The sequence below is a fragment of the Acinonyx jubatus genome, chromosome B3 (assembly GCF_027475565.1).
Source record: "Acinonyx jubatus isolate Ajub_Pintada_27869175 chromosome B3, VMU_Ajub_asm_v1.0, whole genome shotgun sequence".
NCBI classification, from domain to species: domain Eukaryota; kingdom Metazoa; phylum Chordata; class Mammalia; order Carnivora; family Felidae; genus Acinonyx; species Acinonyx jubatus.
In genome coordinates this window covers 2,052,731-2,080,495 of record NC_069386.1, presented here as the reverse complement: position 1 = coordinate 2,080,495, position 27,765 = coordinate 2,052,731, and the positions used below count along the sequence as shown (strand labels likewise).

Genomic DNA, 27,765 nt, shown 5'->3' with positions numbered 1-27,765 from the left:
GCTATTTGTCTTCCTAAGTTGATAACTGCGTTTATCATAAATTTATTTATTTATTCTTTATTTAATATCACTGGAGAGAGAGAGAGTGGGTGTGTGCACATGAGTGGGGGAGGAGCAGAGAGAGAGAGAGAATCCCGAGCAGGGTCCACACTCAGTGCAGAGCAGGACGTGGGACTCCAGCCCATGACCTTGGGATCATGACCTGAGCCGAAATCCAGAGCTCGATGCTTAACCCACTGAGCCACTCGGTGCCCGTCTCATAAATTTAAACCAGAACTGGTTTTCCTAATCTGGGTGGATCCCTTGGAATCTACTTTATGTTACGGTTGGATATAGACAACCATCTAGGCTGAGTCGGAATATTTTTCAAACCTTGTTTCTCTACCAATACCACGCACTTCCCGTGCTGGCCGTGCTCTGTGTCCCTACGGGTGGTGACAACACAGCACTGATGAGTCTTCCTGAAGGCCGTTCCTATACGGATATGGGGAAGGACAGTTTCACTGGATGTGGAAGTGACTGTGAATCACGTAAATAGGTCCCACCAAACCCAAAATAGATGTATCTCTCAGCCTATTCCAGACCCAAATATACCTGCAGCCACTCCTATGCCCGCCGACACAAAACGGAAATGAGCAGAGGGGAAGTCCGAGTGGAAAGACACCGTGGTCTTAACCAAACGTGGTTAAAAATACCTTGTTTGTTCACATTGTAAAACAGCTTATGACCATGGAACGCGTTTGGAGGGCCCCTCCCAGGGCCTTGGGAGGGGTCCACGCAGGAGAGGCCCCGACGAGCTCTGTGCACCGTCTAAATTAATTCAGACCTTGGTTTGATCCTGTGAGAATCTTTCATCACCTGAATTGCAGCAGGGTGTTGCGTGGAGCTTTTCCACCTGTAATGGGTGGTCCCAGATACCCGGTCACAGGGAGTGGAGAGCTGGAAAGAACGGGAAACAGGCATCTTACTTCCGGTTACATGGCTGCTTGCACGGAGTAAGCAGTGACACGCTTCCAGCCTATGGCAGGGCAGGGGGGAGAGAACTGGGGAGAAAGAACGGTGGAAAGTGGGGTAGCAGGGTCTGAATTCCCCAGTTTGGAGAGTCAAGGCCGCGTGAATTTCCCATGGGGAGGCGAACACCACAACAGTAGCCAGGACTGAGTCTTCTTACCCATAAGCCTCTCAGAAGGGATGGCCAGCAGGTGAGGAAGCCTCTCCCGTGGGAAGTTCTGGAACAGACCATCCAAGTGGGAGCTTCTGGGAATCACAAGAGGTCACCCCAGGCAAGAATGGATCTCCTACATCAGAGGAGTGTGCTGGGCAGAGGCCCCTTCCAAGAGGGCCCTCCTTCCACAGGACTCACACGTGGACCCCACAGAGGAGGCTCCGCCCGAGCACCTGCTACCCAGACAGCCGCGATGGAGACAGAGCAACAGAGGGGCTGTATCAGCATCAACGCCCAGAGCGCCCGGAGGAGCGGGTGACCCCCGGGAGGGAAAGCAGGGCTGTAAAAGGCAGGCCGGACCCGGATGCAGTGAGCACTGAACTCAACATCATCACCAAGTTTTATTATTTTCTCAATTTTTTTTTTTTGAGGGGGACATAAGTGAGCGATGGGACAGAGAGAAAGAGAAGAGGAGCTCACCGGGGCTCGTGCTCACCCGACACGGGGCTTGAGCTCACGAACCACGAGATCGTGACCTGAGCCGAAGTCAGATGCCTCCCCACCGAGCCACCCGGGCGCCCCATCACGACTCTGCCTGAGACGCCTCAAAGGGGGAAAGACAGGAGACTCAGCACAGAACAGTCGCGGGAAGAGGGTAGAGGTTTTAAAAAAAACTTCATCTCTGCAACAAGTTCAAGCTGTTCCATAAATTATTCGTGAGCTTGAAGAATTAGGAAACTAGATTAGGAAACCTGCATCGTTGCCACGGGCTCCTCCGTCCCCTGCCTCATCCTGCGACGTGCTGGCCCAAAGCTGCCTCTATCACCCGTCCTCTAATGAATTCCCCAGTCGGTAGAAAATGTTTCTCTCCAAATCTCTGCTTTCTTCATCAGAGGGACAGTCGTGAAACATAATGCTCGTGAAAGTGAGTGCTTTTAAATGCGTAGTGTAGAAGCCTTCCAAGAAGAAAGGAAGCTCAAATTTGCAATGATTTTCTTGCTGCACTTTGGGGATCCTCTGGGCCTTCTCCCTGGCGAGAGGCCGTAGGAGGTCCCAAAGAAAGGGACATCAAGCCGGACATTGGCACTCCTGGCCCCAAGTCCCACCCTGCCCACTGTCAGGTGTAGACGTTGGCCTCTCCCGGGAACCTGCCCCAGCCTTTCAGGACCCCCCTGGGGTTTCTGAATTAGCGACGAGGAGACCGAGGTCTCAAACCTGGGTCTTTTGCCTCCAGATTGACTTTGCACATACACTCATTCAGACCCCAAACCACTGTGTGGGTCTCTCCTTTCCCATTCCGTGGGCTCTGAGGGATGCTGGCAGCATCTGTATCCCCAGCACCTGTCAGTGTCCTCGGCATCAAGTAGACGCTCGGAAAACGTTAAAGAAATGAATGTAAAAGCCACGTACTGTGAAATGGAAACCGCGGGCCCCAGGGTTCTCTTAAGCGTCCCCTGTGATACCCAGTGATGAGCCCCACTTAACCTTCTAAGTAAGAGAAAGAGAGAGAAGGAAGGAAGGAAGAGAGAGAGAGAGAGAGAGACGAAGAGGGAAAGTAAAGGGAAAGAAAAAAGGCAGAATGTGAGGCACAGGGTCTCTCGTGGCGCGTGTGACCAGGGACAGCAAGAGAGTCGTTGACAAAACTGTACCCACCACTGGTAGCAGGGAAGGAAAAGTTTGCTCCAAAAGCTGGCTGCAGCTTGAGCCATTTCTGTATGTTTGTTAAGGAGCCGATGACCGTGTGTGTGTGTGTGTGTGTGTGCGCGCGCGCGTGTGTGAGAAAACACCGATGGGACTCCCTCTGTGGGGAGAGGTGGCCTGGGTAGGAAACCAGCAGGGATTTGGACTTGTCCCCTCGCCGATGGCAGAAACGGGCGCAGGGTCCCCCCAGCTTTGGAGAAGAGGGGAGATGGGAGAAAGGTCTCCTGCACAGACTGGGTCCCAGCTAGGAGGCAGCGATCCAGAACCTAGAAAAAAACCTAAAACCAGAATCTAAAAGGCGCCCGGGTGGGGGTGGGGCAGTTAGTTATTGGCTCTCCTGAGTGGTTCCAGTTCGCATCCGATGTCCCCAAATCTCTCCGCACACGAGGGACATCAGTGCTTCAGGAGGTGTGAGCGGAGAAGCCGTGCCACTCTTCGGACAGAGCAGCGACAACCCCCGGGGAGAGCTGTTGAGGGGGGGTTGCATTTCGCCAGAGAGAAAAAAAGCAGGGAAAGGAAGGGGTGGAAGGGGGGGACCCTGCAGGGCGGGCCCTGGGGAAGGGGCTCCTCTGGAGGCAGGCGGGTGGGACAGGCACCGGCTCGGATGGAGAGGGGTTCCGGATTCTCAGTGCATGGCTTCGATTTCCTCGGTAAGTGGGGGGGGCAGCGGGCCGCGCCTGAGAAGGGGAAGGTCCCACGGGGGACGCGCTGGATGGCGGGTGGCCACAGGACTGCGTCCGGCCCCGAGGCGCATCCAGCCACGGCCGTGGACTTGAGCGGTCGGTCCTGTAACCTTAGGTGGCCGGAGGCTGGTGCAGGGAACACGGTGGTTAGAGAACCAGAGAGGCTGGACGGGAAGGCAATAGGTTCCCCCACGGGGGGCTTTCCATTTGTGGTGCAGCCCGCTCGGTCCTTCTGCCCACTGCCCCTCCGGGCCCCCAAGGACAGAGACGAGCACAAAGAGGTCTCCAGAGACTCTTGGGATCTCGCGCCGGAGGAACAGAAAGGGCCAGGCTGGGTGGGCTTTGTTCTCCAGCCCCCGTGGCCAGTACGCAAACCGTCGTGGATAAAAACATCCCGACTCCGTCTGGCTTCTTCTAGAGGATGCCTTAGGGGTCCCGCAGATGCAAGAAAGGATGCCCTAGGTCACCCGCAAATGGGCAGCTACTCCGACCCATGCACACCCGCGCGGGGTACTCCGAATCTTTTTTGCTGCGGATGCGGAGTGTGAGAAGGGTTTGCTGCGTCATCAGGCTGCCCGGCTGTCATCGGGACGTCCCCCAGCCGTCCAGCTTTGCGGGGTTACGCCATCATGGAACATCCGTCTTAGTTTGGGCTCCCCCAGAAGGAGGTCCTGCCACAAGGATTGTGTGCAGATGTTTTACAGGGGAGGTGAAGAGAGGGCCTGGGGGGCGAGGCCACAAAGGGCGGGAGCCTGCCCAAGGTGCTTTCTCAGGCCAGCGGTCACCGACAGTGGCCAGAGCTGGGGCCGGCAGGGCACTCCCCGAAGCCAGTGCGGAAACACATCTCCCTCCGCGAGGGGCTGGGCCCCGGGTGCTCTCCGCTCAGCAGAAGGATGGGGCTCCACTGACTTCCTCGGCCACTTAACCGGCTCTCTGTCTGGGGCCTTCTGACCCCAAACCGGTGCCCGTCGGAGCTGCCTTCCCCGGGGAAGAAGCTGGCTGGAGACGGGTGGGACCACCGTGCCAATCGGTGTCCCACACTGCGCTCCTTGCAATGTCTGGGGCGTCCCTCTGAGCAGCCGAGCCAACTTCTTCACCGCGGCTAACTCTGGCTCCTTCTGTTCCGTACCCACGGCCGCAGCGAATGCGCTCTTTGAGGGGCCCACGGATCCCCTTCTCCTGGAAACGCAGACATCGGAAGGGAAGATGCCACCTTTGCTCTTGGCGCTCAGGAGACTCCGGAGGTCCGGGGACCTGTGAGCCATGAGAACTGGGCAAAGACCCAATGTGGATCTCTTTTGGGAGCCCCGCAGGGTCACAGAACCACAGAGAGGAAGTAACTTGCCCAGGGCCGAGCAGCGAGATGGGGCGCAGCTCAGACAAGGAGGTGGGTCTCCTGCTTTCCATCCCAGGACTTTTGTCCCCGAGACCCCCCCCCACCGGTTCCAGAAGGAGCTCGATCTCCTCCTTAGAGAGCAGAGGTTCAATCGGTAGTCGCTTGGGGACCCAGCACATCTATTCGCATGTCCTTGTACTCATAAAGTGAGACCATAACCCAAAAAGAAGTGCTCAGCGCCTAGGAAGGGGCAGAGGCAACCCCCCGCGTAACGCACAAGCAGGACAAAACTCAGGTCAGGGCAGCTAATGCTGCTACCCAAACCTCTTAACTTTAGATGGATCAGTTAACACTCCTACAACAGTCTACTGAGCATCTATTCTGCACCAGGGGCTCTGCAGGCAGAGGACAAGATCAACACAGGGACCGGAAGGTGCCCCTAAGCCCCCCTGACTTCCTCCCTTTCTGGGGTCACCTCACGTCTCTCCCACAGGGTCACGTGGAGGAATTCTGGGGTCCCCTCAGCTCACCCGCCAGCCAGCCGGTGGTCGGACGGCGTTGCCTTTCCCCAGGTCGCCTCAGCAAGGCGCTTCCCCGACAAGAAACGACCACTTCTCGTGACAAACGCCCCTCTCCAAGAAGGCAGCACGAGTGCAGACCGTTTCTGTCTCAAGTGGAAACGGACGTTGCCCCATCTACCTGGGATTGGAGGAGCCCCGAGGGGAGGGGAGGAGAGCACTTTGCTGAGCGTCACCAAAATGGGAAGGAGCGCGTGTGTAGACAGAGGCTTCCCGCCACTTTCCCAGAGTCCGATGGCATGACTTTCCCGGGCCCTGGTGCCGCTAGGTTGCCATCTTGTACCCGGGGTTCCGTGGAGTCTGACCCGCCAGAATGAACGGAACCCTAGGGCGCCTTGCTCTGCAAAGAAGGCCTGGAGGACGATCTGGGGACCTGTGACTCCTGGCCCCACAGGCTACCGATGTCAGCCAGACAGCAAGAAACAAGCTCCTCCAGGCCCCGCGGGGGCCAGCTCCGCGTCCGACGACAACAGAGGTTCTCACACCCAAGTGCTGCAAAGAGAAGGGTGGCCATTCTTTCCTTCCAAGGCAGCCCTGCCTGCCGCTCGCCTTCATCCACAGCACAGAGTTTCCACCATGACTCGAAAAGGCAGAGACCAGAGAGAACTCGGGGGGGCTGCCTTGGCTTTGGACCTCACTCGACAGCTCTGACTTCTTCCCTCTTCGCTTAAGCAGATAACAGTATTGCCAATCAATAACAGCCCGGTGCGCCCTCTGCCGAAAGCTGGATTAGACGGGGTTTTAATAAAGTCCAAAATTATGTTCAGGGAAAGGACATCTTACGTTTCACATAAAATGAGAATCCACCAAGGGCAGGAAGCTGGGCCTCCAGCCAGGAGGGAGGGCAAGAGGGACACAACAGAGTAACTGAGCAGAATCGTTCCTGGCCGCGGAAAGCAGCCTTCGGCGAGCGAGAGGACGGAGCAGTGCTCCGGATGCCACCGCGGCCATCGCTGGCTGAGGGAGCGGCCCTGGAGCCCCCCACCTCTAGAGAAGAGTCCTCCGGGGTCTGCAGACGGGAGGCCTCCTTTCCTCCAGACAAGTGATTCCGTTCATCGCAGTCGCCCGTAACGGCGTCTGCCAAGACCAAGGTCTGAGGTTAGGTGTTGATTTCCCTGCCTCCCGAATTCCAGTGGGGATGGCCCAACCCCCACTTCCACCTGGGAAACGCCACGCACGTGAGCGGTAGCAGCCGGGACAGGTGAGCTCTCAGCGGCACCCACCCCGCCGATCACAGCCGGTCGCTGGAACGCGGTCTCCACGCGCCTTCCGCGGGCAGCTGGCCGGCCGTCCTCCCCCTCCCGGCTCCCAGCTGGCCTCACCCTCTCTCTGACCTCCACCGGCTGGAGGGCCATGGGACTCCGTCCTGGGATGTCTTCCCCGTCGACAGTCACTCACTAGTGGACCTTGTCCAGTCCAGGGGCTGGATATGACCTGTCCATTCTCCCAGAGCGAGCCCTGTCTTCCTGGACTCCTGCAGGAATCCTCCCGCTTCCGTTCTTGTCCCCCGAATCTCCACCCCTCACCCAGCTTCTAGAGTGCTCCTTTTAACCCTCACCCAGGTTATCCCACTGGCCCCTTCAGACCGTACAGTGGCTCTCATCCTAATCAGGGTCAAAGACAAAACTTCTCCGGATGGTCCACGGGGCCTCACCTGGTCAGACCTGGCTCCCTCTGTAAGCGTCTGCTGTGCCTCCCTCCCTCACCCCAGTCCAGCCACACCGACCTTCCAGAGGATTCTTGAACTTGCCGGGCTTTCTTCTGCCTCAGGACCTTTGCATATGCTGTACCTCTGCCTCGAACACCCTCATCCCAAACACTTACACTTACCACCCCTTCATTTCCTTCCAGTTTCTGCTTAAATGTCACTTTATCAGAAAAGCTCTCCCAGGTCCCTGTTTGAACTGACGTAGGCCTTCTTTCCCCACTCTCTACCCCTTTAACCTGACGTGATTTTTCCCCCACTTAATGGGCTCCCACCCGTCATGACATCATGCACGTGCACGTGTGCGTGTGTGTGTTACTTTGCTGTCTGAACACTGTGTCTACAACCGCCGGACCCACGCCCGGGGACACTGAGGCACTCAACAAACATGCGTGAGCGAACACGAGTCGGTTCATCTACGTGCCAATAACTACAGGCAGTTTTTCTCCTTGCGACACAGAATACAGACAGGACCAAACCGGGTGGAACATGTGAGGGAAAAGCACGCCTAGCGGCAACAGACGGCACCTGCTGCGGACTTCGAAGCCCTCCACGCTTGCTCGCCAGGGGCTGTGGGACAGCCTGTGGCTCCGTGGCTCTTGGAGAGCCCCTCCCTCGGGACCGTTGCAGAGAACGCCTGATTCTCAAGGCGGAGGAGTGACGAGACAAGGGCAGCGGACGCCGAGATGCGCTGCCCACGTCCCCCTTCCAGGCGGAAGGACCGAGCCCCCAGCTGCCGGGCATGCCGTCCGTGCTCAGCCCTCTTCTGAACGAGGCTGGGCTGAAGCCAGCCACTGTGCCCAAGGCCACGGTGCCGGCCAGGGTGGTGCACATGGAGTGTTGTTAGATGCGGGGGCGGGGGAGGCTCTGATGCCCACGCCAACTCCCAGCAAGTCGGGAGGTCCTCCTTGCTTTGGACGCCTCCGGGGGGCTGGCAGGGGCTTCCTGAGACTGAACCAACGCCCGGTTTTCCCCCGTCCACCTGCTTCCTTCCCTTCTCTTCCACCAGTGTCTTACCCCCCCGTCCCCTCCTGCCCGCTGGTCTCCTTCTCAGAGACCCCACCTTCGAAGACAAGCCCTCAGAGGCCCCGCCGTGTGTAGGCCGGGCTGGAGGCCAGCGGCTGGAGGTGCCCAGGTGCTCCCCTGGGCACAGAGTAGGGGACGGGGTAGACTCACGCGCCCGCCCGGCACGCCGAATCCCATAAGCTACAGCTAAGTATCCCAGTGGATAAATCCCAAAAGCAGGATCTTGGGTTACAAAAAGAAAAGTTGCAGAATATATCCATATAATAGGATTTCTTCATCTTTTCTTTTTTATTTAAATGTTTTTATTTATTTTTGAGAGAGACAGAGAGAGAGAGCATAAGTGGAGGAAGGGCAGAGAGAGAGGGAGACCCAGCATCCGAAGCGGGCTCCAGACCCTGGGCTGTCAGCACAGAGCCCAACAGGGGGCTCGAACTCACGAACTGTGAGATCATGACCTGAGCTGAAGTCAGATGTTTAACCAACTGAGCCCCCCAGGCGCCCCTTATTCATCTCTTCTTTTTAATACATGAAATAATATTCTATACTGTTTTCAGGATGTAAAATAAAATAAAAGCATAGAAACACGGCCCGGGGGTGGGGGGATGTCCACAGATTTCATGGTGGGTTCGCTCTGAGGAGACTAAGGCAGAACAGAAAGGGGGTTTCAGGGACTTTTGACTTCTGACATGGTAAAAATCGAAAGAGAATGTGCCCAGATGACAAAATCTGTTCAATTCCAGTAGCAGGCTATACGAGTATGTGTTAAATTAGTCTCTGCACTTGCTCTGTTTCTAATTTTGTTGTCAAAATTACAAAAAAAAAAATTTTTTTTCAGAATCAAAAATGTTAAAAAAAATGAAATCATGAGATAATCAAAATACCATATAAGTAAAGTTTAATTCATATAAGAGCTTTCTGAGAATAAACGCAATGAAACAAAATCACAGCAAAAGATCAATTTTGACTTTAAAACAGTTTGAGGGTAGGGGCACCTGGGTGGCTCAGGCAGTGAAGCGTCCGACTTCAGCTCAGGTCATGATCTCACGGTTCGTGGGTTCGAGCCCCGCGTCGCGCTCTGTGCTGATAGCTCAGAGCCTGGCGCCTGCTTCGGATTCTGTCTCCCTCTCTGCCCCTGCCCTGCTCGTGCTCTGTCTCTCTCTCTCTCTCTCTCTCTCTCCCTCTCTCTCAAAAGTAAAAGTAAACATTTAAAAAATGTTTTTAAAGAGTTTGAGTGTAGAACCAAAACATTTAGTTAGAAAACAGCCAATTGCAAACTTGCGATAAAATGGCAAAGGATTAATACTCATAATTCGTCAAGAATTAAGAAAAAATCAAGTCTATTTAGAAAAAAACCCAATGGACAAAAATGAGAGTTTTCACAAAGAATAAGAATAAATACATTTAAAAAATCAACCCCCACTACTAATCCAACAAATGCCAGTTAAAATATCTTTTGTTAATCCATCAAATTGGCAAATATTTTCTTTCTTTTCAAATATAAGTTATTGTCAGATCGGCTTACATACAACACCCAGTGCTCATCCCAACAAGTGCCCTCCTCAACGCCCATCACCCATTCTCTCCGCTCCCTTCTGGCCAGAGTTGGAGGGTTCAATCGGTAAAGGTACAAGGGAAATTATCATTCACTCAGGGCAAGAGTATAAAATGGGTGAATCTTTCTGGAAAACAATCTGTCCATGTGTAATAAGAGCCCAAAATCTGTGTGTCCTCCTTGAACTACCTCTAGAAATCCAGCCTAAGGAAATAATAGGACATGAAGCAAAGACTCACTCAAGGATACACGGAACCTTGTTCCATACTCGCTGCCATGGGACATTTAATGTCACGAATTAGAGAGGGTTGAATGCCCACTGCTGAAACAGATAGTTTTTGTTTGCGTCCACCCGTAGCAATGTTGTACGACACTGAAGGTATATTTCCAGAAGCTACAATAACGACATGTATGAGTTGCGCACAATGAAACGGAGGGCGCAACGCGGCTACGTGTATCGCGTGCTTCTAACGTCATGCGCATCTACGTGCACATTTTATGCTCAGAAAGCATACACGAGAGAAATCAGGTTGCCAAATAAAACCGTGCAATCCCGGTTTTCAAAAGATACGTGCATTTAATAACCTGGAAAATTGTTAATTAAATCATGTGCATCCTGTCTGGACTTTTTTCCCCCTTCTCTATCTACCCTACACTTTTATGAAGTCTAAAACTGAGTTGAAGGGGGAGAAACATGAATGTAACAATTTCCAGAAACCCAAGGCTCCCCTGTGAGTCAGAGGAAAACAAGGAATCAAGGTCCAGAGATTGGGGAACCCAAGCTCTTCCTTGTTAAAGCTCTACCATAGCATGGGCACCCACTTCTGGACAGATTCAAGATGGCACCCGATAGACCTCTCTAAGCTATTCCACGTTCACGGCTGGAAGGAAGGCAGCATCTGCACAACCTGCGGGTCCTCACATGGGGGCTTCCTCCTCAGAGCCCCCAGCCAGCCGCCCAACCGACCATCAGCCTCTCTGCTCCTGGGCCTGCGCTGTCCTCCTCCTCGGCATCCCGAAGTTCAGGGGTCCCCTGCTCTCCCGTCACCTGTGCCGCTGTCTTCCTGAACGAGATCACATCTCAAAGGCTCTGCATCTCCAACCTGCCTGATGATCCTTCTGTTCACCCACTTACATGGCGAACGTTTGATCTTGGGTTCTGGAATCTTACCATGCATTTCAAATTCTCTTTTTAGCTACTGCTGGGTCAAACAAAAAAAAAAAAAAAACAAAAACAAGAACTCAGCACACCCACTGTGACAAACCTCCAATCACAGAGCCTAACTGAATCTTGAGCCCTGAGAATTTTTCACAAAAGCAACAAACCAGAGACAGCTTGTCCAAGTTCGCCTGAGCTTTCTGGTTTGGGCGCCGAAAATCCCACCTCTCGGGAACCCCTTCTTTTCCTGAAAAACCAGGGCAGGTAGGTGGTCGCCCTGGGAAGGGTCCGAAATCCTTCGGCAGAAACTCAGGGCATCATCTCTGATACTCAGAAGAAAATCTCTGGATCCCCCACGGCTCTCCCTGGTCACAGCCCCCAACCTCACTGCCACATCACGTCCATGGGACTCAGAAAGAATCCTTCCTTCTTCTGATCCCTTGTTCTCTCAAGCTTCTACCTTTATAACCTTTGTTTGGTGCAAATATCCAAAATAAAAACCATGCTCACTAAAGCACTAGGAATCACACCGAGATTCTAACAGAGAGTCTGCTCTGACATCTTCCGTGACAAATCAATGGCTGTCATTCTTCAGGAATTGGAGGTATGGAGCCAATGTGAGAGTCGTGATTCCCCGCAGCCCCTCTAGCTCCTGCCCCTGCGGGGGCGTCCATTAGTCAGGAGGCTGTACATTCTCCAAACCCAATCCGAGGGAGCTCGGTCAGGTTGGTATGATCAAGTCCACAGCCGGATGGTGGCAAGGCGGCTTCGGAGATGACCGGAGCCTCAAGTCTCTCCCTCTTGGGCCCCTTGTGTTGGTTTTACTCCCTGCACACTCACTTGTCACGGCCACGGCACTCTGACACTGGGAGAAGCAGCCTGTCTGTCCCAGACCCCATCTGAAAAATCCCACTAGAGGACTTTCTGATTCTGGCTGAGATCATGTGTCCATCCTTCTGGCCAAGAGGTCAGGTTCTTTTGCTGGATGGCAGAGAAAAGGACTGATCAGATGGAAGCAATAGGTTCCCACAACAGCCCCCTCAGTGATAGCACGTGTTCATGCCCATCCTGAGAAGCTGGCCTCAAACCTCACTTTCTGGACACAGAAGCACCAGATCTGATTCGATCCGGTGAACACCCGAGGTCCTGAGCTCTGATTCGATCTGGTAAACACTTGAGGTTCTGAGCTCCAATTTGGTCTCGTGAACACCCAAGGTTCCAAGCTCTGATTCGATCTGGTGAACACCCGAGGTTCCGGGCTCTGATTCGATCTCGTGAACACCCGAGGTTCTGAGGTCTGATTCGATCTCGTGAACACCCAAGGTTCCGAGCTCTGATTCGATCTGATAAACACCTGAGGTTCTGAGCTCTGATTCGATCTGGTAAACACCCGAGGTTCCGAGGTCTGATTCGGTCTCGTGAACATCCGAGGTTCCGTCGTCTCTGTTCCACCCTCAGACACTCACACGTCCTTTCTCAACAAGGAGTAAATCTACACAACGGAATCATTTTTCACAAAGTCCTTTGTCTAGAGGGCTGAGTATTTATCTAAATATAGAGTTAGTTGTAGGGTAACCAGAAGTTGTGTCGCAGATCATGCAACACACTCACCTTCCTTCCCTGGTTCCTGACCAACGGGGGCAGCATCCCCACCCTGAAAAGCATTTATGATCATTTATTGCTTTCCCGCCTGCCTCCACAAACTTCCAAAAATCACGACAAATTGTAATGATGGAAGATGCCAGAGCGGGTGACGGGAATCCCGGCTCCGCTCCTCCGCCCTCCAGGCCGGTGAGAGAGAGAGAGGAAGCCGAGTGAGGTGGGAAGAAGCCTGAGACTCTGGAGTGACGTTGACCCCAGTGGGTCACTGCACAGCCGGGGCAAGTGCATAGAAAAAGCCCTCACTGCCTGGGCATCCAGTGGAAAGGAGAGGACGTCGGAGGGCCGTCAGATCAGCGTCCAGGGCCCTGCACTGAATTGGGGGAGGGGCTGGAGGTCAGAGATGGGTCTCTACCTCCCAGAAAACAGATGCACACCCCTGCTTGGGAAGTGAGCCCTGCAGCGGTCCGGGAAACTGTTTCAGATCAAAGGCAAGGCGCCCACGCGCTCTCTGATGTGTCCTCTCCCCATGCAGTGTCCTTAGGCCACAGGAAGGCCGGGGGACGCTGGAGCCATTCTTTCTCAGACTGCAGCTGGGACGGGAGGCCAACAGGCTCAGATGAGCCGGGAAGGGAAGCAAGTTTGGGGAAAAAATGGAAGAGCCACTGCAAACAAGCACCAAGGCCCGGGACTTGCACAGGTAATTCCTGCAGCCTTCCAGAGAGAGCGCCATTCCGTGCCGGAGCCATGGTCACCTGAACACAAGGCACCAGAAGGGACAATTGGAGGCATCACAGCCTCGAATGACCTCACAGGCCGGACAGTGACTAAAATGTGTGACGCTGACCAACCAAGACGACGGGAGTGCACATTTGTGGGTGCCGGTCCCAAGGGGGGCCTCGGGCGCGGCCGGTGCAGAGGTGACCGCCATCCACCCCAGACCGTCTGCCACGCGGACACTCAGCCCCACTGAAACGACAGACTTTTCAAGAAAAGCTCAAGGGAGGGCGCCTGGGGCCTCAGTAGGTTTAGTGTCCGATCTTGACCTTGGCTCGGGTCTTGATCTCACGGTTCGTGGGTTTGAGCCCCCACATCGGACTCTACGCTGACAGTGCAGGGCCTGCTTGGTATTCTCTTTCTTCTTCTCTCTCTCCTCTCTCTCCCTCCCTCTTCTCTCTCCCTCTCTCTCTCCTTGTCTCCCTCCCTTTCTCCCTCTCTCTCGGTCCCTCCCCTTCCTTGAAAATAAATGAATAAACTTTAAAAAAAAAAAAAAAAAAAAGGAGAAAAGCTGAATTGTATGTTTGACCTCCCAGTTCTGAAACACCGACGGGCCAAGCAAACTTCGTCAGCTGCCTGGACGTGTATCACAACCCAGTGGTTTCGGACCCCTCCCCGTTGAGCCTGTACTTACAAATGTTGGCCCAAAATCTTTTCTACAAGGCAGCAAAAATGTTTTCTTCGTGACCGAGTGGGCCCCATCATTGGAATAAAAACGTGGTTCGATATTTGGAAACCTATCAACACGCTATACCAACAGCTCAAAGGAGAGAAAGCGTAAGAATACTACGTTGCCTTCTAATAGGGAGCCTTGATTTTTGAAACAAAAGTAGCGCTTCGTAGAACAGACATGGCTCACGTCTTGCACGCTGCCGAGGACTTTTGATTGTCAGAGATAAAGTTCAACTCAAGAAACATACGAGGAGTTTTATTTTGTTTTGTTTTGCTTTGCTTTGTTTCGTGAGTTGCGCGTCTGAAAAGTCCAGATGCGGCTCCACTGTAGGTCTGGCTGGAAACCAGAGCATAACACAGGTCAGTCCTGACCAGTTTGCCACGACTCACCTTGGCCTCTCTTTTCACGCCGGCTCGGTTCTGTCCCGCTCCAGGTGGCTTTTTCCCTGTGGCCGGGAAAGACGAGTGCAGGGGGCTCTGGTTGAGTCCGGGCTTAAAGTGAACGTGGAGGCAGCCTGTGGGAGCCAGAAAAACAAATAAGGCGTCTGCCCACGTCGCGAGCCGCGAAGTCCCCAAGTGGTCTCCAATCTGCTCGGCGAGGGACACGTGCGTCAGGGGCTGGCACCCACAATATACACACACCTCTTGAACTCCATAATAAAATGACATGATAAAAACTAAGCAAATGATCCGAATAGACATTCCTCCAAAGGAGATATGCAAATCGCAAATAAGCTGTTGAAAAGATGTTCCGCATCATTAGTCACTGGGGACACGAGAACCAAAACCAAAGTCAGAAAGACAGACAATAGGGGCGCCCGGGGGGCTCAGTCGGTTGAGCGACCGACTTCAGCTCAGATCAGGATATCACGGTTCGTGGGTTCGAGCCCCGCGTCGGGCTCTGTGCTGACAGCTCAGAGCCTGGAGCCCGCTTCGGATGCTGTGTCTCCCTCTCTCTGCCCCTCCCCTGCTCATGCTCTGCCTCTCTCTCAAAAGTAGATAAACATTAAAAAACTTAAAAAAAAAAAAGACAGGAGATTGGTGCGTGGGTCCCCAGGATGGAGGGCATGGGGAGACAAAAGAATTTGACTTTTTGTCGTAAGCCATTCTGTATTTTTAATTTTGCAAACTTAGCCAGGAGCGTGTATTACTTTTATGATTTATCAAAGTGGTTCAATATTGTTAACTCTCTGTCCTGACACAGTCTTTCTCCGGGGCTTTCCACGCTGGAGAAACAGAGTCTGGTGCATCTGGAATGGGACGGCTGGGTGGGGGCCACCCTCCCACCTGGGACGTCCCCACCCCGGGAATGGTGGGTGTGTGGCTAAGGCCGGCTGCCCCCACCTCAGGAAGAAATGAAACGCTCTCTTCCCGTTCACGAGATTGTCCCGCGTGTCCTGCCTTGCCTCTTCTTACCGTCGGATGTCAAGGGCCAAGAGAGGGTGTGGGCCGTGGGGAAGGGGCCAGGGACGCTGCTCAGCCTTTGTTTCGTCCTGGCTGGGACAGGAGGAGCGGGAGAGTCCTGTGGCTCAGGTGTGGGCCAGGGGGCCCACAGGGAGGTCTGGGCCCCAGATCTGCGCTGAAAATAAAGGTGACAATGCCTGGCCTCGTCATCTCTGCCTAGAGAACTGGGTGTCACGGTAGATGGCACAGCTGACTGCCCAGTCCAAGTAAATGTGCCAAACACCTGCTGACCCTCGGATCCCCCCACCCTCCCCCACCCTCCCCTGTGCCCAGGGGCCTCGCCACGCCCACAAGACCCGGGACAGCCCATTTTTGCTGCGGGGAACTTGTCACGGGCTTCTCGTCCTGACGTCTGCACGGTTCCACGTGCCTTCTTTTTCACTTTTTTAATTTTTTTTTAATGTTTACTTATTTTTGAAGGAGAGAGAGAAAGAGAGAGCGTGAGTAGGGGAGGTGCAGAGAGAGAGGGAGGCCCAGAATCTGTGCTGTCAGCACAGAGCCCGACGCGGGGCTCGAACCCACGAGCTGCGAGATCGTGACCCAAGCCAAAGTCGGACGCTTCACCGGCTGAGCCACCCAGGCGCCCCTCAGTGTGCCTTCTTTAACTCAACCGACCTCCGCTGGCTCCGCGTCCTTGCTGGTTTCCCCTGTTTGATGCTCGGTCCCTCCAGCCTGAGCCCCATCGGTGAAGCCTGAGCACGGCTGTAAGGCCAGGACGGGCACTTTCCCCACCTGCTGACAAGGTGGCCTCCTAGCAGGCGAGCTCGCTGACGGGGGTCCCCGCTCAGCAACACGTCCTAGGTCACACGGGTGAATACCTCCAGCTGGAACTGCTCCAAGAAGCCCAGGGCCGTGCTCTCCTTCGATGCCCCGAGAAAGAGGTTGGTCTAAATTCCCTCCGGATGCTGGGAGGCCTGGAGCCTTGTAGATGAGCCCCCAAATCCACATAAGAACTTTGCAAGACAGCACTCGAAGAAAGGGATTCAAAATGCTCATCCTTCTGAGGGACAGAGTCCTGAAAATGAGGAAACCCAAATTCATTATTCACCTTTTCAGACCCCAGCCGTCCCGGTTTGTAAGATGGGGATGATCGGACAAGAATGTCCCTTGACTCTCCCACACTTATTACTAAGAGATGGGCTGTGATTACTAGGGAGGACTAGACTCTTCCCTTTGAGGAGTCTCAGATTATCTGGTGGCATCTGTCCCCGGGGCCCTCACGTCTGCCCTGAGACGGCGGGGTGGGCCACGTGGTCAGAAAAGCTCTTCTCTATCCTGCAGCCTCAGGGCCGTCTTTCCCAAATCGTCGTGGGACTCAGGCCCACAGACTTCCCCCGGCCCCCAGCATCTGCTCGTTGGGACTTGACCTTCCAAAAAGGTGTGACCTTCTCGACCCGCCTTTTCGCCGTCAAAGCCACCTGTGAACGGCATGCAGATGAGAGTACGAGCCAGTGACGGTGTTCTGCGTAGACGCGGGAAAGCCCCTCCGAGTGAATCTGCTACTCGGGGTGCCGGGCCGGGACGGCAAAGGGAAGAGAGGCCCGTCTTCCAGCCGGAGGCTGCTGGGCGGCGGGGCTCCGAGAGGGCCGTGCAGGGGCGGGGACCGGCCACTTGCCTCCTTCCACCGGAAATGGGTGAAGCCGGCTCAAAATCATTACTCAGACGCTCTGTGCCGTGAAGGAAATGTCTTCTGATAGCACAGAGCTATTGGTTTCCTGTTGTGAGCGGAGGGTTCTGGCTTGCCCGAGAACGCGCAGGAAGGGGGAGGGTGGCTGTCCCTGGAAGCCTGTTCCATGAAAACGCCAGCTCAGGGGCCTCGGGGACACTCCACGGGCTGGCGGGAGGCTGGCGGGCGGGGGAGGGCAGGCCGGTCGGGGAGGCCGGGTGGAGGGAGCACCGGGGCGCAGATGGCTGTCACCCAATCTCTGCGCTGTGCGTCGTGCCACGTGCGCGAGGCGCGGGCGGCCCGGGACCTCCAGGTGACAGTCCCGGCTGCAAACGGGCACCAAAGTCGTGTGTGCGCGGTGCAGTGAGGGGCAGCCTGGAGCCGTGCCCGCGTGCCGGCAATCGACGGCTGAAGCCCGGACCAGACTTGACCCCTTTCGGGCTCCGTTTATAATGAGGGGCAGGACAAGGGGTAGAGTTTTCTACGTGTTTCCACATAGTCATACCTACTGGGCACGCGGCATGTTCCGGGTGTTCCCCAAGCATTTTCTCATCCACTTTCGCGATGACCCGTGGCAGGGTGTTTAGAAGGGACGGCAACTTGGGGACGGTCCCTGTGAGTAAGTGGCAGGGCGGGGCTCCAGCCCTCCTCCCCTCATGCTCACCTGCCATGCTAGACGCCCCTTCTTCCGTGAACGTGGGGTCGGCAGGGCTCGCCACAAGCCCGGGTCTGGGCCCGAGTCGCCCTCCGGCAGGTGCGCTCGACGGGTCACCGCGGCCCCCTGTGGGTGCTGCGGCCGCCGACCCAATCTGCCCTGCGGGTCCAGCCCCCCCCCCCCCCGGTCCATGCAGCGTTGTTCCTGCCTCACCGGCCCCTGGAAGGTGACGGGGGGAAGCTCAGAGTCCCTCGGGGACCTAGCCCGGAGCCCCCCAACGCCACCTAGGAAGGCTGGCTGTGTGAGGGGCATGCTGCTGAACATCTGGGGAATTAAGACGTAGAAGGAACTCCAACGCTTCATGACATAGGAACGTCCCCCCCCCCCCCGCCATCCCAAAGAAAACAGTCTCTCCTAAAAAGTTACAGACCAGCGGGAAGTGATGGGCTGGGAGGTACCACCATTCCTAGGTTTGACCCCCTGAGTTCACCCCTCTCCTGTCCCTGCACACTGCCGTCCTCACACTCGAAGGCACAGCGACCTACCTACAGGGAGCAGGTCTGAGGCTCCCAGTCCTGTGCACGTGTCCACTCCGGCGTGCGTGCGATTTCGCACAGCGGTCAGCGACGGGCCAGATACTGCTCTAGACGCTAGGGATTCAGGACAAACGTTCACGGACCGTTCCTGTCTTGAGGAAGTGGCTCTCAGTAAGGGGACACTGTTTGCAGCTGATGCTGTGGATGGGCTCGCTGAGCACCTAATTCCAACTCCCTTCTCCCAGAGGCTGGAGAACTAAATGCTTGCTCGTCGGCCCTCCCTTCTGGAACACAGTGGAGGTCGGGGAAACAGAAACAGAAGCCTATGGAAGGGTGTTCTGGAAAAGCTTTTGCTGTCGCGTGAGAAGAGGGACGGACAGAGACACGACTTTCTTTGCTTCCCGCTTGGAAGGCAGACGTGATGCCGCAGCCACCCTGTGACGGAGAGGTGACAAGACGACCCCGTGATGGCGGAGGAGCCTAGAAAGTCCCCGTGTCCCCAAGGACCCTGTCACGTGCACTTGGCATTTCTCGCCGTGAGGAAAACAGCCCCCACAAGTCTAAAGTTTATTTATTGTAGAGAGAGCACAAGTGAGGCAGAGGGGCAGACAGAGGGAGGGAGAGAGAGTCCCAAGCAGACTCTGTGCTGTCAGCACAGAACCAGATGCGGGGCTCAAACCCATGAACTGTGAGACTGCGATGGGGGCCGGAATCGAGAGTCGGTCCCCAACCGACTGAGTCCCCCGGGCGCCCCCAGCGCCCCCGCGAGTTTAAAACACCGTCAGCAGTCCGGGCTCTGTTGCATGCCTACGTCCTTAACACGATCCTACGTGAGGAATCACATCTATGCGAGACGCTCTGTCGTGAGAGGCGAGAAAACCGAGTTCTGGAAGCACCGGAGAGATGCCCCCAGGAGCAAGGGGCATCGGAGCGAGCCGCCAAGACGCACAGAGGCAGGAAGGGCGCCCACAGCACGGCCACGCAGGGGCGGCAGGTGCACAGTCCCGGTGAGGACGCCACCGGGGAGCGAGGAGGCCGGAGTGCGGGCTGAGGGACGGAGACGGGGGGTCCAGGAGGAAAACACGGGGCCGAAGCAGAAGCCGGGTTAGACTTTAGACGTGGGGCCCTAGAGGCGCCCCTGGAAGCTGTGAAGCCAGACGATGCCCCAGGGTTTATTCTTGGTGCCCAGGGCACTGGGGTCTCACACGGAGGGACACCAAAACCGGCACCGAGGCGGTGGCCGCAGGGCGCAAGGAAGGGAGGGATTTTTAAAGCACCGGCACTTAATCCCCACCTGCAGACACACACACACACACACACACACACACACACACACAAGCGTATGAGACTGGTGGAAAACTGAATAGGGTTTGGAGCCCAGTTAACAAGACCCGTGTCGCCGTCCCGATTTCCATGCTGTGCTCCAGTTACGTAAGGCATCACGGCCGTGGGGCGCTGGGGGAAGGGCACACCGCTCCTTAGGCACGGTGTTAGCAACTCCCTGTGAATTTATAATTCGTTCAAAACGAAACGTTTAGCAGCCTCTCATTTCTTCAAAAATTCTACAAGAATCTAGGCTTTTCTTTTAGAAGGAGACACGTTTTGTAGAGAGGAAAGTCACGGAGCCAGGTGCCAAGGTGGCATCTACGAACTTCTAAGGATGAATCAAAATAGGGATCTCGAGGGGCGCCTGGGGGCTCAGTAGGCTGAGCGTCCAACTTTGGCTCAGGTCACAATCTCACGGTACATGGGTTCGAGCCCCACGTCGGGCTCTGTGCTGACAGCTTGGGGCCTGGAGCTCGCTTTGGATTCTGGATCTCCCTCTCTCTGCCCCTACCCACCCCCCACCTCTCAAGAATAAATAGACATTTAAAAAAATTGTTTTTAAATAGGGACCTCAAGAATGGGGAAGACATAGTTTAAAATACTAAAAGTCAGCAGTGACATCATTTCAACATGGAGTAGTCTTTTGAGATTGATTTCGATTTTCCAAACACGTGTTGGGTTCTTTCTATCTCGTTCTTCTGACTCCTTGGCCCACCTTCACCCCCTTGGGCTGGTGGTCTTTGCATTTCTTTTTCTTTTTTTTTTTAATTTTTTTTTAACGTTTATTTATTTTGAGACAGAGCATGAATGGGGGAGAGTCAGAGAGAGGGAGACACAGAATCTGAAACAGGTTCCAGGCTCTGAGCCGTCAGCACAGAGCCCGACGCAGGGCTCAAACTCACGAACTATGAGATCGTGACCTGAGCCGAAGTCGGACGCTCAACCGACTGAGCCACCCAGGCACCCCTGCATTTCTTTTTCAAGCATGTACATTCTCTTTGGCCACCGGCCTCCAGGGGCAGGTCCCAGGTCACCTGGCCTGCACCCGAAGCCACGGGGGTCACGGTCCCTTGGTCCCCCCCTCAGGTGTCTAAAAGATCCTATGAATGGGCTCAGAGCTGCCCCCGGGAGCCAGGGAGGCATCGTCTGATGGCTTTGCCCGCAGTGACCAGTAGCCACACTGGCCTCCGGCGTCCCTGTGTGTCCTCCTCCTGCTAACCCGGCCCACATCCCTTAGCCGTCCTGACCCTCTGGGGTTTGATCTTGCATCACCCCTGCCCTCCGAATAAATGATCTCTCCTTCAGCAGGAGGGGCGATTTATCCCACCCTGTTGATTCCAGACCGGAAGGAGTGATTTCAGGACAGCAATCCCCAAACTGCGTCCTGGAACATACCAGCATCCCGGGAGATAGCCATCGGCAGTGTGGGGCAAGTTCAGTCGGACGACCGTTACTGTAAATCATCTCAGACTTTTTCAACGCGCGATGTCATTGTAAATATGATGCCGCAAATGAATTTGAGGACCCTTATTTGTGGAAAACCTAATTTCGCTGCTCAGAATGCCAGATGTTTATAGAGCTACAGTTTGGGGACATGCTGCTCGGGGGAAGGTGTCCCCAAGGAGCAACGGACCCCTTCGTGCCATCCCGCTCCCGAGCCGGGCTGCCAAGGGGACATGGCCCATCCCAGGGTCGGGAGCCAAGTTCCTTCTGTGCGAGGAAAGGGGCAGGAAGGCACCCAGGCCCCGGAGGGCGGGCCCCGAGACGGAGACGGGGAGCTGCAGGGTCCCGGGCCGCGCGACCTCCACTCCGCTGCCCTGCGGCACAAAACCCGCGGGAAGAAGCGTCTTCTCGCCCGGTTGCTGGTATTTCCAGGCAAAGAGCGAAGTAGGTGGGAGAGAGAGAAAACCGTGGAAGGAGGGCAGGAGGGGGACACGGGGATAAATATAGTCTCTTCATTCTGGATGCTCCCCTATGTCAGTCCCCTGCCGACTCGCTCTCTCCTCTCTCTCTCTTGCTCTGTCTCTCACTCTCTCTCCCTCCCTTCCTCTCCCTCTCTCTCCCTCCTCTCTCCCTCTGTCTCCCTCCCTCTCTCCTCTCTCCCTCTCTCTCTCTACTCTCAATCTGTCTCTCACTCTCTTTCCCTTTCCCTCCCTTCCTCTCTCTCTGTCTCTCTCTCTCTGCCTCCCTCCCTCTCCCTCCCTCTCCCTGTCTGCTCCCCCATCACCCTAACGCCATTTGATTCTAATTCCTGCGTGAACCGTCTTCTTAAAACCAACAAAACCTCACTCATCCCACATTTAGGATTTGCCGTGAAACATCTGAGAGAAAAAAAGAGAGAGAAACAGAAGACAGAAAACAGGTGAGGGTGGGTGACTGGGGTTCACTGTGTGACTCTTGGTATTTATTACAGTTTCATGATGAAGTAAATAAAGTGATGCACCCGTCAGGTTCTTGGCCCCATGGTGGGCGTGGCCTCACCAACACTCAGAGTTTGTACAAGATGCCATGCGGCAAACGGAATTCATAAAACGAAGAGGAACCAAGAAAGAAAGACAAAGAAACAAGAGACCCAAACAGGCAGGAGACCTGGGCACTGATTACACAATTGCGACATCTAAGCCCTGAGCAGCCGCTGAGGAACAGCCCTTGTCTCACACCCAGCACCCAGCACCCAGGATAAGACACCCACCACCTCAGTACCCTCAGTACTCAGCACCCAGCACCCACCACCCAGCATGAAGCACCCAACACCCCGCACTGCCAGCCTCCTGCGGCCATGCCCCGGGCTGACACGGTGTTCCCAAAGCCCGGGAAGTGTAAGTAAATGCTACAAACCTACCCGAGAAATCATTTGAATTTTTAACTATTCACGTTTCTGTCAGACCTGTTTGGTTTTGTGAATTTGGAACAATAATTGTTTAATCTTTTGTTGTGGTCCATGCTAACTATCCACAGTAGAGACCAATCTTTTATTTTTTTTTAATGTTTACTTATTTTTGAGAGGGAGAGAGTACAAACAGGGGAGGGGCAGAGAGAGAGGGAGACACAGAATCGGAAGCAGGCTCCAGGCTCCGAGCTGTCAGCACAGAGCCCGACGCGGGGCTCGAACCCACGAACCGCGAGATCACGACCTGAGCCGAAGTCGGAGGCTTAACCGACCGAGCCACCCAGGTGTCCCAAGAGGGACCGATCAGTTTTGTCTCTAATTTCCAATTCAGAAATGCAGTGAGTATAAGTGACACTGAAAACCTTACATTTTAGAGTGACCTCTTTTGTAAGCTTGGTTTAACTTGCACTTCTGGAGTTAGAGCTCGGAACCACATGAAGGCTTCTCTCTCTGGAACACTGTGCCATACAGCCTGAGCACAGCCCGATGTACGTGTGTGATTAGTATGTTGCTGGTGGACCCTCGACGGCTTGGCATTCCTACAGGTCGTGCAGACACGGGATCCCCAAACCCCGGGCCGGCCTCTGCCTCTGCCATCCGCCCTCGAGGACTGGGTGTGTTTGTGACAAAAATGCAAACATCATCCTGTTTTGCCCTTATTTCTCTCCTCTGACACCAAAGGGCTTTCCACACTCAGTCTCCACCCGACCGTGACTTCCCGCCCTTCCTTCCCGGCCCCAAGAACTGTTGGGTGTCTGCCCTCTCCCTCCGAGGGGCAAAGAAGCCGTGGAGTCTTGCCTTCGTGGTAGAAAGCCTACGGGGCAGGAAAACACACAACAGTCCACAAGAGGGAAACCGGCCGTGTGATGTGGACGCGTTTCCCTTGTCCCCCCTCACAGGGGCCGCCTTCGGGCCGGAGGACAGCGCCTTCACGCTCGGAAACCCCTCCGGGCCAAGACGGCTGCTGGATGTGGGCTGACTCCTCTCCGATTCGGCAGGCTGAGCCCAGTGGCCACACGTGGTCGGGGAGGGGGGCTCCGCTCCCCTGGCCCCTGGCCCCTCGCCAGCGGGGGAGCCCCAGAAAACCAGGGGAGTGTGGACGTGTGAACAGGGGCCTGGTCGGGTGAAAAGCGCTGTCTCCGGAGTTCGCGCGGGCTGCGGACCCGACCCTGTGACCCACGTCCCCGGCGGTACAACGGTCACCAAGGGGCCGTCGTCGCCCGGTCACGACGTGCATGGGCTGAGACCATCTGCAGAGCGCCCGGACCGGCACACGGCAAGCCCATGATAAAAACGAGCTGTTCTCATCTCCCGGTACAGGTAGCCCTCGATGATACCTGTTTCGGTTCCCAGGTGTTCATCAGCCACGGACTGTACAGACCCTTCCAGAAACGCGCGGGAAGTTAACATCAACCCGCCGTTGGGGAGTTTCGGGATTCCCCCTTCCGTTTCCCCTCAGCAAAAAAGACTCGGAGAAGCATGGACCGTTTCTGATTTCTAACGTGACCCCTCCCTCTCCCAGTGCCCTCGGTTTCTGGAAGATTCCTAACACGGCTTCTGCTCTCACAGCTACGCTTCCCCTCGGGCCTTGCGGTATAATTCAGGTGGACCCGACAACTCGAATCCAGTCAACGCGGCTACCCCCCCTCCCCCTCCCCCTCCCCCTCCCCCTCACGTACCTTGGTTCATTCATTCAGCAAATACTCCCGAGCGGAGCCCTGTGTCAGGGCCGGGTCAGTTACACGCTGGCAGGACCCAGCTTGCAGTCTAACATCCAAAACGTCAGCTCCCTGTGCGTGCCATTTGCCCCATCCTTTTGCCATTAAAGCTAATTCCCTGGCCGCAGAAAATGGAATCAAAGTAGGGGCTGAGCCACTTTGCTTCCTCTTGGTCCCCTGGTAATTTTACGTCATCTCCTCCGAGCCAGGGGCCTTTCCTGTCCTGTTCTTCTCCATCCGAAGCCTTAGAAGTCCCTTCTGATGAGTTCCGCCTTTCCTCCACCCCTCTGCTTCTCCCCACTCCGTCCCTGCATGTAGCCCTCTTTCCACCTTTTACATACGACCTAAATCTGTGCCTGGGGAGAGATCGGCTGGGTCCTCCGGGCCCCTCTCCCTGTCCTCTCTCCCTGTGAACGGTATTAGTCAGGACAAGTCAGTTTTTGCTGCAGTAACAAGTACCACCCAGGTCTTAAAGCCACAACAAGCGTCAGTTTAGTTCTGGCCCGGTCAGCCGGCGAGAGTCAGCAAAACGGGCTGACCGAGGCTCGGCGTCTTATACCGCGCCACGGGAACGGGTGGCCTTCTGGCCAACGGGGCAGGACGGAGAGGACTCGAGGGTCTCCCACCAGTGAGTGAGGGCGGCCGCAGGGACTGATGCACACCGCTGCCACTCACACACCACCGGCCAGGACGCGGCCCCCGCTCCGTCCGCCTGCCGGAGGGGAGGGGGGCGCTGGGGAAGTGGCCCAGGGAGGAGAAGAGCAGAAATGGGGGAGCACGAGCTCCCACCATGGGCTGCGTCACAATAACACAACCACTCATCTTCCAGGCCCTCCCGGTCCTTAAGCATCACAGACCCTTGGCGATGCTCTGACCCAGCCTAGGGTCACTCCCATCCCCGGCTGACCCTCCTTTTCTAAAATCTGCTTCACGTCCGACTGCTCCCAGCCTGTCCCTGCTTCGCTCCTGACGCCCACGAGCAAGATTCCTCCGGAGAGACTCCGGCCCATCTGACTTAATTCCTGAATAGCTTTTTGGGCAACCGGAGGGAAATCTGACTCGAGCCAGACGGCCCTGCCGGGGTACAACCGTAAGACAAGCGCGCTCAGGCCAGAGAGAGGAGAGAGGCAGAGGGCAGAGAGGAGCGCGCGACTCCCGTAGGGTTGGGGGACGTGAGGCAGACAGAGGCAAGGAGGGTGTCACCGGGAGCTCATCCAGCCTCTCGGAGCACAGCCCCCGTGCCCGCTGCCCCGGCACCACCTGACCCCCAGCCCCACCCCAGACCTGCCTGCCGGCGGGAATCTGCACTTTAACCAGATCCGAGGATCCTCACGCACACGGTACAAGTCTGGGAAGCCCTGTGTCAGAGCACTGAGAACGCACCTGTCGGGACGGACGACCTGGCTAGGTCTCTGGAGCCCAGCGAGAGCTGGCAGACAGAATTCAGCAACCGCGTATCTCAAAAACAGAGGCATGAGACAGTCACGTACAGGGTGTGGGCACATGCCAGTGGTGGTGACAGGATATATGTTCTTTCGGCAGCAAGACGCGATGGGTTTATGAGCATGTTGTTCAAACCAAAGAGGAAGGAGATTCTGCAAAGCCTTTACCGAGTAAGGAATAATAAACGAGAATTACTTATGTGACGTTTACCGTCGTTGATGGGAGGTGTGCTAAATGTTATTGGTAGCCTCTGAATTTAGTATTTTATTTCAGGAGAGTGCAGATATCAGCAGGGCTTTGGCACAGGGTCCCCCGGCACCCTCAGCCCCGCCAAGCTCTTTTTCTGTATCAATCCCCGTTGGCGGTCCAGGATCACAAACCACCCGCCTCACCACCCCCCGCCTTCGCCTGCAGAAGACGCGGTCAGGGCATCCGATGTGGTCACTTCAAATTCTCGACGTTCTTACCGCCCACGCCCCGAGCCTCCCCCCTCCAGCCCGGGGACTTCTTATCTCCGCACCGTTGCCCTTATCCGTCCTGAGCGGTCACAACCTCCAAGTTTACAGGCCCCATTCTTCACCTTTCGTGGGCTTGGTTACGTCCTCAATGGCCTGGAGAGAGGCATCTGGGCCACAGGCCACTTGGGAACAAATCCCGGACGAAAAGACGAAACGCAGACTGATTTCACGCAAAGGAAGGCTATTCCTTGCACCTGCTGATAAACCAGGCTCGTTTCACTCTTTTTAAGGAACTTTTTATATCGCCATCGCTCCACATAGCTATAGACAGAGACGTAGGCGTATGTATTCATTTTATTCATGCACGGGTTTGGGATCTATGCTCCAGCCACGCGCACCGTAAGCGGTTGTAAGGCTTCTCTCCTCTTGGGAAAAGCCAGTGTCAGTGAGAGCAAAGCCAGCACACCAAAGGCCTCAGGTGGGAACACGGACAGCACATCCCCCATGCGTTCAAGGCTCCAACATCCGATCATTCCGGAGGCCTACTATCCCCTCTGCTTTTTGACTCAACTCATTCTCAACCGTGAGCCAACCCCCTTCGGTGCCAAGTAGCTCAAGCTAGGTTTCCGTTGAGGTGGGACCAAGAGACCAAAGTCATTCTCTAAGGCCTTACCTTCTCCAGCCTGACGCACCCAGGCAAGCTGACGGGGGACGCGGGAGGCAGTGAGCAGCCCTGAACGTCCGTCACCATCTCCAGGATGACCTGAACGCACGCCCTGCTGAAGTCAGGCAAGAGGGCATCTCTGAGATCACATGCCAAGGCATGTCCACTAGAAGATTTGCCATACGGGAGGACGGGTGCATCCCACTGGTCCTGGGGCTGGCTGAGTCCGGAAAGAAAGGGAATGTGTGTTTTTGAAGAATCTACACGTACCAGGCTTGGTGCATTTCCTCAGTCGACAATCTGTGGGCTTACGTGCGCCGTGGCATTGGGACGGCGATCGTCATTTTACAGAGGAGGAAACTGAGGCTCAAGGTCGCCAGCTAGTGAACAGTAGAGGAAGGATTTGAACCCAGCTCTGCTAGACTCTAGAACCCCTTCTGTCCCGTCGCTGTGCTCCTGACTGTACCGTGCACACAGCTCCCCGGGGACCTCGTGGACCGCAGTTTCTGACTCATAGGTCTAGACTTGAGGGTTGGAACTGAGAGTCCACATTTCTAGCAAGTTCCCAGGTGATGTCGGTGGACCCACTTTGGAGAGCAAAACTGCGGAAGGCAACATGCCCTCGAGGGCTTACGTTGAGAATTCTCAAGGGCCCTTGGGAAGTAGGAGCAATCTTGGGGAAGGACTCTGACGTTCCCAGCCCATGGAATCGGAAAGGTTTGAGCTAATTTTGCACAGCTCTCGTGGGGTAGGGAGGCCTCCAGCTAACATCTGGGCTACATAAGTATTTAGTTTTACAGAACACAACTTCCTTTTTTCTAACATGCAAAGGAGTTTGCAATTCCTTTTTTGGTCTGCGGGACCCTGCTTCTTCCAGACCTTGTTCTTCACCGGCCCCGTTCAGCATCACCCCACGCCCTGGGAGCGGAGAGCACCACCGCCGGCCGGCCATCAGCCCCCACCTCCCTGCGTCCCTACCCCAGAGCTCGCTG

The 27,765-nt window shown here is 55.5% G+C and overlaps 1 long non-coding RNA gene across 3 annotated transcripts; it reads right to left on the bottom strand.

The window, feature by feature from the left end:
- Positions 1 to 26: 26 nt before the first annotated feature.
- LOC128315841 (uncharacterized) lies at positions 27 to 19,008 on the bottom strand. Of its 3 annotated transcripts, none has more exons than XR_008298925.1 (4): positions 16,785 to 19,008; positions 16,033 to 16,432; positions 14,344 to 14,468; positions 27 to 939 (listed from the first exon to the last, which is right to left on the bottom strand). It is a non-coding gene; the product is annotated as an uncharacterized LOC128315841 (long non-coding RNA). The 3 variants fall into 3 exon arrangements; XR_008298924.1 differs by lacking the exon at positions 27 to 939 and adding an exon at positions 4,985 to 13,259; XR_008298923.1 differs by lacking the exon at positions 27 to 939 and adding an exon at positions 4,985 to 6,540 and having other exon boundaries at positions 16,785 to 19,006.
- Positions 19,009 to 27,765: the final 8,757 nt, after the last annotated feature.